General features: G+C 41.9%; 1 pseudogene; it reads right to left on the bottom strand.

Annotated features, from left to right (window-relative positions):
* Positions 1 to 3,098: 3,098 nt before the first annotated feature.
* Positions 3,099 to 4,075, bottom strand: LOC103740955 (annotated as a pseudogene).
* Positions 4,076 to 12,157: the final 8,082 nt, after the last annotated feature.

Here is a 12,157-nt window from a genome sequence, read left to right on the forward strand (position 1 = left end):
CTAGATTACCAGATGGTGCCAGTTTTCTGGGCTTTTCATTCCTTCCTTTTTAGTATTTTATTATTTTTATTTTATTGTATGAGTGTATTGCCTGCATGTATATAAGTGCACTCATGTACTGCAATGCTCACAGAGGTTAGAAGAGGGTGTGGGGTCCCCTGGAACTGGAGTTACAGTTGTTAGCCCCTATATGGGTGCTGGTACTCGAACCTGGGTCCTCTGAAAGAACAGCCAGTGGTCTTAACCACTGAGCCATCTACTTAGTCCCTCATTTTAATATTTTTTATTATTTTTATTTTATGTATATGTGTGTAGTGCCTGCATGTAGGTAAGTGCACCTGTGTCGTACAATGCCTAAGGAGGACAAAAGAGGCTGTTGGATCCCCTGGAACGGGAGTTACAGACAGTTGTTAGCTGCCATGTGGGTGCTGGGATTTGAACCTGTGTCTTCTACAAGGACAGCCAGTGTTCTTAACCACTGAGCCATCTCTCCAGTCCCATTTCTCTTCTTTTAAACTACCATTTTCATGTGGTTATTTCTGTCAATACCAGCAGTGTAGAACTTTCTCCTATATTCAAAAACCATACATTTAATGGCCTACAGCAAAGGTTCAAAATATATTTTTAACTTATCTTTATTTTTAATATGTTTGTGTGTCTGTGTACAGGTATGTCACATGTTTGCTGGTGAACATGGAGTCCAGAGAGAGTACTGGATCCCCTGGAGCCAATGCTATAGACAGCTGAGACACCCAACACAGGTGCTGGAAACTGACTTCAGATCTTCTAGAAAAGCACAAACCACTCTTAACCACCGAACCTTCTCTGAGCCTCAGAATCATCTGGAGGGTGTGTTTCAAACCCCTCCAAGTTTCTGACTCCATACATCCTCAGTAGAGACCAGGGAACTACATTTCATTTTGGTTCCAGGGATCAAACCCAAGGCCTTGTGCACACTAGGCAAGTACTCCCATTCTGCTACATTCTTAGCCCACTTCCCCAGCCCCTATCCCTTGGATTTTTTTTTTTTCTTCTTCCAGGCACTCTCAGGCAGTCTGCTAAGGTCCATTAATTTACCTCCTCCTCCTCCTCCTTCTTCTTCTTCCTCCTCTTCTTCTTCTTCTTCTTCTTCTTCTTCTTCTTCTTCTTCTTCTTCTTCTTCTTCTTCTTCTTCTTCTTTAAAATCATGGTTTATTTATTCACTCGCTCTAGGGGTAGCACACAAGTGGAGGTCCAAGGACAACTTTCAGGAGATGGTTCTCTCCTTCCACCACATGGGTCCCAGTGATGGAACTGTGGTGGTATGCTAAGGATTAAGTACCTTTACCTGATAAGCCATCATGGCAGCCCTCCCCCTCCTCTTTTTTTGAGACATGGTTTCCCTGTAGCCCCAGCTGGCCTGGAACTCACTTTGTAGACCAGGATGGCCTTGAACTCCCAAGTGCTGGGACTAAAGGCATGTGACGCCATGCCCGGCATATTTTATTTATTTTGTCTTTTGCCTGCCTGTATGTAAGTGCACCCATGCATTAAAAATGCAATGGCCTGTGGAGGCCAGAAAAGGGCATCAGATCCCCTGGAACTGGAGTTAAAGAAAGTTGTTAGCTGCCATGTGGGTGCTGAGAACTGAACCTGGGTCCTCTGCAAGAGCAGCTGATGCTTTTAACCACTCAGCCATTTCTCCAACCCCACTGTCTTCTTGTTTTTGAGACAGGGTTTCACTATATAGCTCAGGCTGGACTGATGATACTTGCAATGTATCTCAGGCTAGCTTCAAACACCAGATCCTCCTGCTTCAATTGAAACTGCCGGTACCTGACTCCAAGACTCTGCATTCCCATTATGTACTCAGGTGACACACACTTAAAACCCACTGGCCTACAGATGAACCATGGGTATTCTCACTTCAACATGATCTAATTGGTGTCTGAGCATCTATTTTCACCATCCAAACTATTCCTCACACAACATTCAGAGACAGCATTCTCAGCCTGATAATTTCACTCCTTTGTTAAAAGTTCTCTAATGGTTTCCAAAGAGGTAGGTAGGTTGGTTGGTTGGTTGGTTAGTTGGTTGGTTTGTTAGTTGGCTGGTTGGTTTGAATACAGGGTTTCGCTATATAGCCCAGGGTGGCCTCAGATTCATCATCCTCCTGCCTCAGCCTCCTGATTATAGGCATGCACCACCACCACTGGCTTCCCAGTTTATTCCAGAATCTTTATTAAGGAAGTAATATGATCCTTGGCCACAAATCCAAACTTTGTGGCCTAGGAAAGACTTGTGTCAACAAGGCTTGTCTTCCTCTCCAGACAGGCTCAGTCACTTCCAGATTCATTCATGCTTCACCCGCTTTGCTGGAAGACAAGGTGCAGGGCTGAAGAGGAAAACATGGCCCCACAAAGCAGTTAACAGACAAGAAAGAAACAGCAACCCCTTGGGTTACTACCATTTGTTACAGTTGTACTCAAAGCAATTAACTAACTAAAATTACATCACTCTTCAGCACCATATCTTTCAGTCACAAAGAAGCTAAGCAGAAATCAAAGCAAGAAATGTATAGGTTCTTGCCCCTCTGACAGAGCCTAAGCCCTTCACTCTAGGAACAGCTGGGAGCATGGATTACACTGGCCCTCCACAGTGTGCTAAGGAGCCATCTAGGCTGGTTCCCCTCGTGTGTGTACTAAGATGTCTGAAGGACCCAAATCAAATGCATTAACATTAGAAAAAAGGGCAACTGTGACTTAGGAAGGCAATGAAGAATTTCTGCAATTGAGAGGATGAGAGTTCCTGATGCTAATGCATGGACTTTACCTGTCTCAATTTGTCTGACCAACCTGGCCTAGACCCAGCTGATGACAGAAGATGTGAGCTGGTGAAACGGGGGAGGAAGAGGAGCTAACTGGCCATACAGACACCAACATGACTAGCCAGGCCCTTAGTACACACTATGGGGATTAGCAAGACCTGACAGCTTGGGCTTTGCGAAGGGAGAAGAGGTCCACTCAGGTTTCAGATGTGGTGTGGATTGCTCCTAGAAGAAGGGAGATGACAGTGGCCCCTCCTCTACTTGGTGACCACTCGAAGGGCCCTTTCCTGAACTACAGGTAGATGATTGAGATGTCCATGGGAATGCTACTACAGTTGGGTCCCCAGCTACTAGAGCTCAGGGGGCTTGGGCCTTGGGCGGTCTAGGCAGGCTCCCTGAGATTCTCCCTACATGCAGCTTCAATCTGCTCCTAACAAGCCTAGAGGCAGTCCACTTCAGTCCCTTTGACCTCTGCCAGCAGCTTTGTGAGCTTGTCTCCATATGTGGAGCAGGCACCACAGCTTTGTACTGCCCCCAATGCTGCTTGTTGCAATCATGGATGGTCAATATATGACAAGGATGCAATCTGTAACACAAAGGACCAAAAAGGTCTGGGTGTGCTTTTTGAGTAAGGCTGTCCATCACTACACAAAGAGAGCAGGTGCCAAATCAGGACCAGGAAATTAGAGACAATCATAGCAGCCAGGTCTCATTTGAACTTCCTTCTCCAAAACCTGCACCTCTCATTTCCACAACTTGCGAGGAAACATTGCTTCACTCATACAGATGTATGGTCTTGTGCAGCTCGGAGGCCAGCAATGGGCAGACCATACAATGAGCTGAGACTGCCTTTCTGGTAGGAACACAGAGCAAGAAGTAATCCAGGTAGTTCATGGCCAGGAAGAAGATTTGCTCCTCACAGCACTGCTCCTCATATACCTCCAGCATCAGTATGCCAAGCATCTTCCATGTGTACGGGTTGATCTTCTGCTCACAATGGAAGGGGCAAAGGGCATGCAGCACTCCTCTAGGAGGAGCAAGCTCTGCAGGATACACTAGTCCCTTAACAGCCACTGGCTAGTAGTACCTAAATTGCCATGAGTCTGCCTGGCCTGGGATTGCATGCAAGGTGACTTAGCAACACGGGAACTCCATACTAGGGTGGTGCACAGGCAGAATAGGAATGCAGGCTTTCAAACTCAAAACATTTTAAGACAGAAATCAAAACTCTTAAATTAGACCCGGTAAAACTCCAAACTTTTTTTTTTTTTTTTTTTTTGAGACAGGATCTCCCTATAGCCCCAGCTGGCCTGAACTCACTATGTAGACCAGGCTGGCCTCAGAGATCAGCCTGCCTCTACCTCCCAAGTGCTGGGACTTTTAAAAGCGTGCACCACCACACCAGCTCAAAACTCAAAACTCTTAAACTGAATAACTATAATCCGAGCACTGGAGTCAGAGGCAGGAATATACAGATTTCAAAGTAATGTGGTGGCACACACCTTTAATCCCAGCATCAGGAGGCAGAGGTAGGCAGATATGTGAGTTCAAGGCAAGTCTGAACTATATAGCAAATTGCAAATCCAGGCCAGGGCTACATAGTGAGAGTCTATTGTTCAAAAAAAAGTTCAAGGTCATCCTTGCCTACATAGCAAGTTTAAGACAACCAGCCTGGACTACATGATATCTTTTCTTGAGGTGGAGGGGAACTTTTTGTTTTTTTTAAATAATTTATTGAGAATTTCATACATGCATATAAGGTGTTTTAATCAAATCCATGCCCGCTGCCTCCCTTCCAACTCCTCCCATATCGCCCCATCACTTTTTTTCTGATAACTTCATGTACTCTTTCTTCTTCTATTTTTTCAATGGGGCTTTTGGCTACTCTAACATTCCCCCCTCTGAAGAAGTAACCCTAAAATCTTTTAAGGATTAGGTAAAAGCTCAGAGGGGAACTCTTACAAGGTCTTAGGCCTCACATGATTCATTCCTTCCTCTCAGAACGACATCGTACCCACTCAACACATTTTTTTCCCCAGTTACAGTGAACTCTTTCAGTTCCTAGCAAAGACCAAATTCCTTACTGTTCCAGGATCTTTAAACAAGATGTCCTGCCAGAAATATTCTTTTTTCCTTCAGCTCAAGTCACCTTGTTTGGATTCCTTCCCCCTCTGGTCAGCAAATTCTTACAGCATCATATATTCCTTCTGACTGGAACTTTCCACAATGAAGATTACATAGTGAGTTGTGCACTTAGTAGTTTACCACCATTCCTCCACCTCCCCCCCCACACCCATACAAGCTCAAGGTGGTCAGAAAGCACATCCATCTAGCTCCTACTGAACTGTCAACCTCTGATTCAAAGACCTTCACTCTAACTAATTAGTGATCTTGTAAGACTGACTTATTTTTAAACCTGAAAAGGAGCTGGGCATGGTCACACATGCCTTTAATCCCAGCAATCAGGAGGCAGAGGCAGACATAGCTTCATGAGTTCGAGGCCAGCCTGGTCTACATAGAGAGTTGCAGGTCAGCTGGGACTATAGGGAGACCCTGTCTCAAAGACCAAAAAAAAAAAAAAAAAAAAAAAACACTGAAAAGGAGAAGTATTATTTAAAAGGCACTAGAGAAAGCTAGGCATGGTGGTGGATGCTTAAAATCCCAGCACTCAGGAGGTTAAGATAGGAGGAATGCCCACAGTCCAGGATCTGCCTGAGCCACATAGTGAGTTCCAGGCCAGCCAGAGCTACAAAAGCAAGACATTTTCCAAAAAAATAATGCAAAATAAAATAAATAGGTATAAAAATACAAAGGCAATAGACGCATTTTGTCATCTTTTCAATTCTTACAAATGAGAATACTTCATTAAACTCCATCATCTGGAAGTTTGAAAAGGAAAATAACACCTTCAAAAGATAAAATGAGAGCTGGGCATGATGGCACATACCTTTAATCCCAGTACTCAGGAAGCAGGGGAAAGTGGATCTCTGAGATTGAGGCCAGCCTGGTCTACATAGTGAGTTCCAGGTTAGATGTGGCTACAGGGAGAAACTGTCTCAAAAAAAAGAAAAAAGGAAAAAAGAACAATATCACAATTTCCTCTGGAACAAGATCTACAATATTACTATTACCTACACTGAGTATTCCACTGCTATTCAAAAGCTATGCAGCTAGGTATGGTGAAACAAGATAATTTCTGATAATCTAAGCAGTTTGGTTGGTTGTTTATGAGATAAGAGTCTCATGTAGATCAAGATAGCCCTGAACTTGCTACGTAGCCAAGGATGACCTTGAACTGTTGATCTTCCTGCCTCTACCTCCAGAGTACAGGGGAGCATGTGCCAACATGCCTGATTTATACAGTGCTGGGGATGGAACCCAGGGCTTCAGGAATGCTAGGCAAGGACTCTATCAACTGAGCTATATCCCCAGCCTCCATAATCTAAGGTTCTTAAAGTAAAATTAGATATAAGACTGCATTCAAGAGTACACTCTGATGGAGTAGCTGTGGAATTTAAACTGAGCCACAATCACGAATTACATAACACTGGTTATATTTAACCAATAATTATGCAAACTGCAAACTGTTCTACAAAATCTGACAATCTTTAAAATGGAAAGAAATCATTCATCAAATTTTTTCTCTAAAGCACAGTGCTAAACAGCAGCGTAAATGGGAAAGAGAGCAAACAAAAATTATATCTTAGGATATAATTTTAACTTATACGACAGAATTTACATCCAAATAAAGGTTATCTCAAGTCAAGCATGGTAGCACAGGCCTGTAATCACAGCACTTGGAAGGTAAAGACAGGAAGATCAGGAATTCAAAGTCATCCTTGGCTACAAGACAAGTTTTGAGGCTGACTTGAAAACAAAAAGAGTTACCTCCATCCAAAGTCATTTTTGTTGGAGTTGTTATTTTGTTTTCTGAGACACAGTCTTATGTAACCCAGGCGGGCCTCAAGCTCCCGATTCTCCTGTCTCTACCTCCTGAATGCTACATTACAGGCATGCACCACCACCATGCCCAGCCACAGTATTCAGTTTTAGAGACTATTTGAAGTTACCATGGCACAAAATAATTTTGAAATTACTCTATTTGAAGTTACCATAGCACAAAATAATTTTGAAATTACTCTTTTCTCATCATTCTATAAGTGCCACAAGAATAGGTTTTCCAAACCCTTTGGTCACTGCTTATTTTTTCTGCTTGGTTTTTGTTGTTGTTGTTGTTGTTGTAGCTGGGACTACAGGGAGACTCTATCTCAAAACCATTTAAGAAAGAAAGAAAAATACATTAAGGATCAAAGCTTAAAATGCAAGATGAAGAATTTTATAAGTGATAAGCAATTCCAAAAAACAATTTCTTCATATTTGATGAAGGCTGAGAATGGCTTTCTAACTTGGGTATAAAAGAAAAACACGATCAGGCATGGATGGCATGGCCTTTAATCCCAGATGGCAGAGGCAGGGGATCTCTATGAGTTTCAAGCCAGCCTGGTTTACATAGCAATTCCAGGCTATCTGGGTCTACAGAGAGATCCTGTCTCAAAAAAAAAAAAAAAAAAAAAAAAAAAGAAAAAAAAAAAAAAAAAAAAAAAAAAAAAAAAAAAAAAAAAAAAAAAAAAAAAAAAAAAAAAAAAAAAAAAAAAAAAAACACAGAACAGAACAGAACAGAACAGAACAGAACAGAGAACAGGACAGGACAGAACAGAACAGGACAGAACAGGAGAACAGAACAGAACAGAACAGAACAGAGAACAGAACAGAACAGAACAGAGGACAGGACAGGACGGGACAGGACAGAACAGGAGAACAGGACAGAACAGGACAGAACAGGAGAACAGAACAGAACAGAGAACAGAACAGAACAGAGGACAGGACAGGACAGGACAGGAGAACAGGACAGAACAGAACAGAACAGAGAAAGGAAGGAAGGAAGGAAGGAAGGAAGGAAGGAAGGAAGGAAGGAAGGAAGGAAGGAAGAGGGGGAAGGGGGAGGGGGGAGGGTATGAATCTGAATACCTAACTCTGGCCTAGGTGCTCTTGGGGTTTTAATTTTAATTAAAAATTACTACAACTAAAGTACTCATCATCTTTAATTTATAATGTTAAGTAAAACAGATATTTAATCACACGTCTATGTGCCAACTCAAAAAAGATCTATGAAAAAAAACCAACTTCTAATATTCAAATTAATAACATCAAAAATGAGCCGACAAGATAATTTATACTGAAAACCTATTCCTAAAAGAAATTCCTGATGAATCTCAAAATCAGAAAATTCTTAGTGAATAATTTTTTAATTCTATTTTATTATTACTGTAGGGTGGTGATACAGGGGTGGGGTGCCTATGCCACATTGCTTAAGTAGAGATCAGGAAACAACTTTCGCATGTCAATTCCCCCATTACACAATGTTAGTTTTGTTTTGGGTGGTTCTAGGGATAAAACTCAAAGCGTCACATATACGCTAGGCAACCACCGAGTTGTGTGTTCTTATTTTTGCTTTCCTTAATTCCTACATCTTCATCATCAATTCTTGAGGAAATAAAGTTAGTAGCCACAAATTCCCAAACAAACCTTTAAAAATAATACAAGTATTATCTACGTAAGACTGAGGATTCTATTTTTATCTTTTTTCTTTCTTTTTTTTTTTGGTCTTTTTGAGACAGGGTCTCCCTGTAGCCCCAGCTGTCCTGGAACTCACTATGTAGACCAGGCTGGCCTTGAACTCACAGAGATCCACCTGCCTCTGCCTCCCGAGTGCTGGGAGTAAAGACATGCGCCACCACACCTGGCTAAGGATTCTATTTTTAATAGCATTATTGAAATATCACTAACACATGAAAAATGATTATGCTTAAGGTAAGGTAAACAATATCTGAAGAGTCTACTCAAAATTCTGGAAATAATGGGAAGAAAAAAGTACAAACAATAAATATAATAGAATCCTTCTTAAAAAGAGGGACTCTAGATAGGCTAACTAGACCTCAGTGGATGAACTTGCACCAAGGGACATCTGAGGACATTAACTTGACATAATGGGCCTTAACACACATGACAGAATGCATGAATTCAATGGGAGGGGATTATAAGAGGGGGACAATAGGGAAAGGGGCATAAAGATGACTAAGGTGTTCTGTACGAAATACACAAAAATTCAATTAAAAGTTTAAAAATAAATAAAATAAAAAAAGGATTCAGTCAGTCAAGAAAGAAACTAAGCTAAGCATAGTAGCTCATGTTTATATTCCTAAAACTTGGGGGGGTCAGACAGGAGCACTGCTGTAAGTTCAAGGTCAGCCTGGGCTACATCCTAAGTTCCATATCATACTAGGCTACAGAGATCCTGTGTCAAAATAAAATAAAAAGTAGCTGAGCATTGTGACACATCCCTATAATCCCAGCACTTGGGAGGTTTGCAAACAAAATTCAAAGAATTTATGTTATTGGATGAACTGGCACAAACATACAAACCAAGAGTGAAGGAACATTACTATATTTTAACACCACATCATAACCATGACTCCTACAGATAGATCTGCATTAGCAAAAAACAATTCAGTACTTAGAACCCAACAAACTCCAGAAAGATGAAAATACATGTGACATCAGTAGATATACCAACAGCAAAGCCACAGCTTTGTTACACACCCTTTACGTGGGGCAGAAAAAGGACGGGAAGCAACACATCTGACAGGATACCAAGGAAGCATGATTACAATGATATTAAGGAAGCATGATTACAATGTCCATAATAGAGCAGAGGATAGGAATAAAGACTAGTACTAAAAATTAGATAAGTATTATTTGATTAACTGCAGAAGAGACAACCATTTCCTATTCCCATCTCCAAACAGAAACTAAACAACTGACATTTACCCCCAAGCAAAAGGCAGCTTTTTTTCTAGACAGTGACTGTCCAAGAAATGTCAAGCGGGAACACAGGCACAGAGTAATCCTTCTCATCTGGCACTTAAAGGACCCAAAGCCTTAACAGTGAACACTGTCTCTTAACCTAGACCAACGCCTGCCTAGAGACAGGCCCTACTCTGTGCCGCCCTAACCTTAAATGCTCCTGATCAAAGAAAAAGCCTAATACAGGAAACAGTCCCAGGAATAGGATAGGAGTGAAGGACACCCAGATCTTGCAAACCCTCAATGGTCAGCCAAAAATCAGCAGGCATGTAAGGAAAACTAAGCATGAAAAGAACAATTACAAAAACAAAAACTGAGCCAGGTATGGTGGCACACGCCTTTAATCCCAGCACTTGGAAGTAGAGGCAGGTGAATCTCGGTAAATTCCAGGTCAGCCTTGTCAGACTGGTCTGGTCTACATAGTGAGTTTGAGGTCAGTGGGGGCTACAGAGAGACCCTGTCTCAAAAAGACCAAAAAAAGAAAAAAAAAAAAAACTGACCACATGGGAGGGATATTTGAGGATGCCACTGCAACATAGAGGAGAAAAGGAAAAAAATTGATTACCCTCAGAAAAATCAGCCAGTAGCCTGAACACAGAACAAAGGATCAATCACAGAGTATGAAACTAAAAATAAGACAAGGAGGATCAATCTAAGAAAATATCTGCCTGTTAAAGAGCCAGTAAGTAAGCAAGAAAATGAAAGGAGGATATTGATAAGGACATAGTTGAGAATTCAAGTTGGAGAAAAGAGTACAATTTAGACCCTAAGGGCAACCATGTACAACAATGTAATATTAAAAATCATCTACACGATAACTATTACTGCATAACAAAAATAAGAGTCTAAGAACTTTCAGACAGAATAAAGAAACAAATCATGTTAAAAGGACAGAAAAGCAGACTGACATATGGCTTGGAATCAGCATCCCTGGAAATTACACAGTAACAGAATGGCATTTTGGAGTTCTAAAGGAAAATGTTTGTAAACAATATTGTATGGAGAGATGGCTATGATTAAGAGCATTTGCCACTCTTGTAGAGGACCTGGGTTCAGTTCCCAGCACCCACATGGCAACTCACAACCATCTGTAACTCTGATTCCAGCAGATCCTTTGCCCTTTTATGGCTTCCATGGTCACCAGGTACACACATGATACACATACATATAGGCAAGCAAAACATTCATACACATAAAATAAAAAATAAATTTTTTTTTTTTGGTCTTTTTGAGACAGGGTCTCCCTGTAGCCCCAGATGTCCTGGAACTCACTACGTAGACCAGGCTGTCCTTGAACTCAGAGATCTGCCTGCCTCTGCCTCCTGGGATCAAAGGTGTGTGCCACCATGCCCGGCCTGGCTCACATTTTTGAGAAGGTATTTGAGAGGCTGTGCATGGCTCCTTTGATAGTATTTCACAAGTATTGAATCCCTTGATTCAATCCCCAGCAGTACATAAACCAGGCATTGGTGGTGCATGCCCGGTAATCTCAGCACTCTGCAGGTGGAGAGAGGAGGATCAGAAGTAAAAGGTCTCAGAGGCAAGCTCAAGAGGGAGACAGATAGTGGGGGATAAGGAATTTATTAGAAGAGTAATTAATGCCATAGACAGGTAGACAACAGTATTCTTACAAGATGTGCAAGGTCATGCTCATCTATAAAGTGAGTTCAAAGGAAAGTCTGGACTGCATGAGACCCTTTCTCAGAAAGAAAAAAGGGTGAGCTGAGAGATGGTTCAATGGGTAAGAGCACTTGCTGAGCAAGCATGAAGACCTGAGTTGGGATCTCCAACACCACCTAAAAAGCCAGGTAATGTGGCCTGTATTCCCAGGGTTGAGGGCACCTGAGAAAGGAAAAACTGAGACAAGAAGATGTCTGGGGCTTGCTACCCACTCAGCCCGGCCAGAAAAACATCAAGATCAGGCTCTGAGACTAGCCAGAAAAACAGGCTCTGTGATAAGGGTGAGAGTAATGTAGCAGGACTCCCAGTGACTCCCAATGACTGTTCTCTGGTGTCCTCTCTCTCTCTCTCTCTCTCTCTCTCTCTCTCTCTCTCTCACACACACACACACACACACACACACACACACAAACAACTTGAGAATGTATACGTCAACAAAAAGAGTAAATTAAAAAAGGAAGATATATGATAGAATGGATCCAACTCAAGGGTAGAATGAAGGCTGGGCATGCTGGCTCAAAGGGGGATGCTGTTAAGTTTGGGGCCTGGTGGAGCTCTAGGCCAGCCTGGGCTACAGGGTGAGACCCTGTCTCAAAACAAACTAACAGGAGTACAATGAAAGGAAGCTATTTATAAGAAGAGACACAAAAGTCAAATAGTCCAAACTAGAGACAGAAAACTGAGATAGAAAACACGGCATAATAGGTAATATGATGGAAGAGTGGGGCTATGAGTTGGTTGTAGGGA

Source organism: Nannospalax galili, unplaced genomic scaffold (genome assembly GCF_000622305.1).
Source record: "Nannospalax galili isolate Female #2095 unplaced genomic scaffold, S.galili_v1.0 scaffold301, whole genome shotgun sequence".
NCBI lineage: Eukaryota > Metazoa > Chordata > Mammalia > Rodentia > Spalacidae > Nannospalax > Nannospalax galili.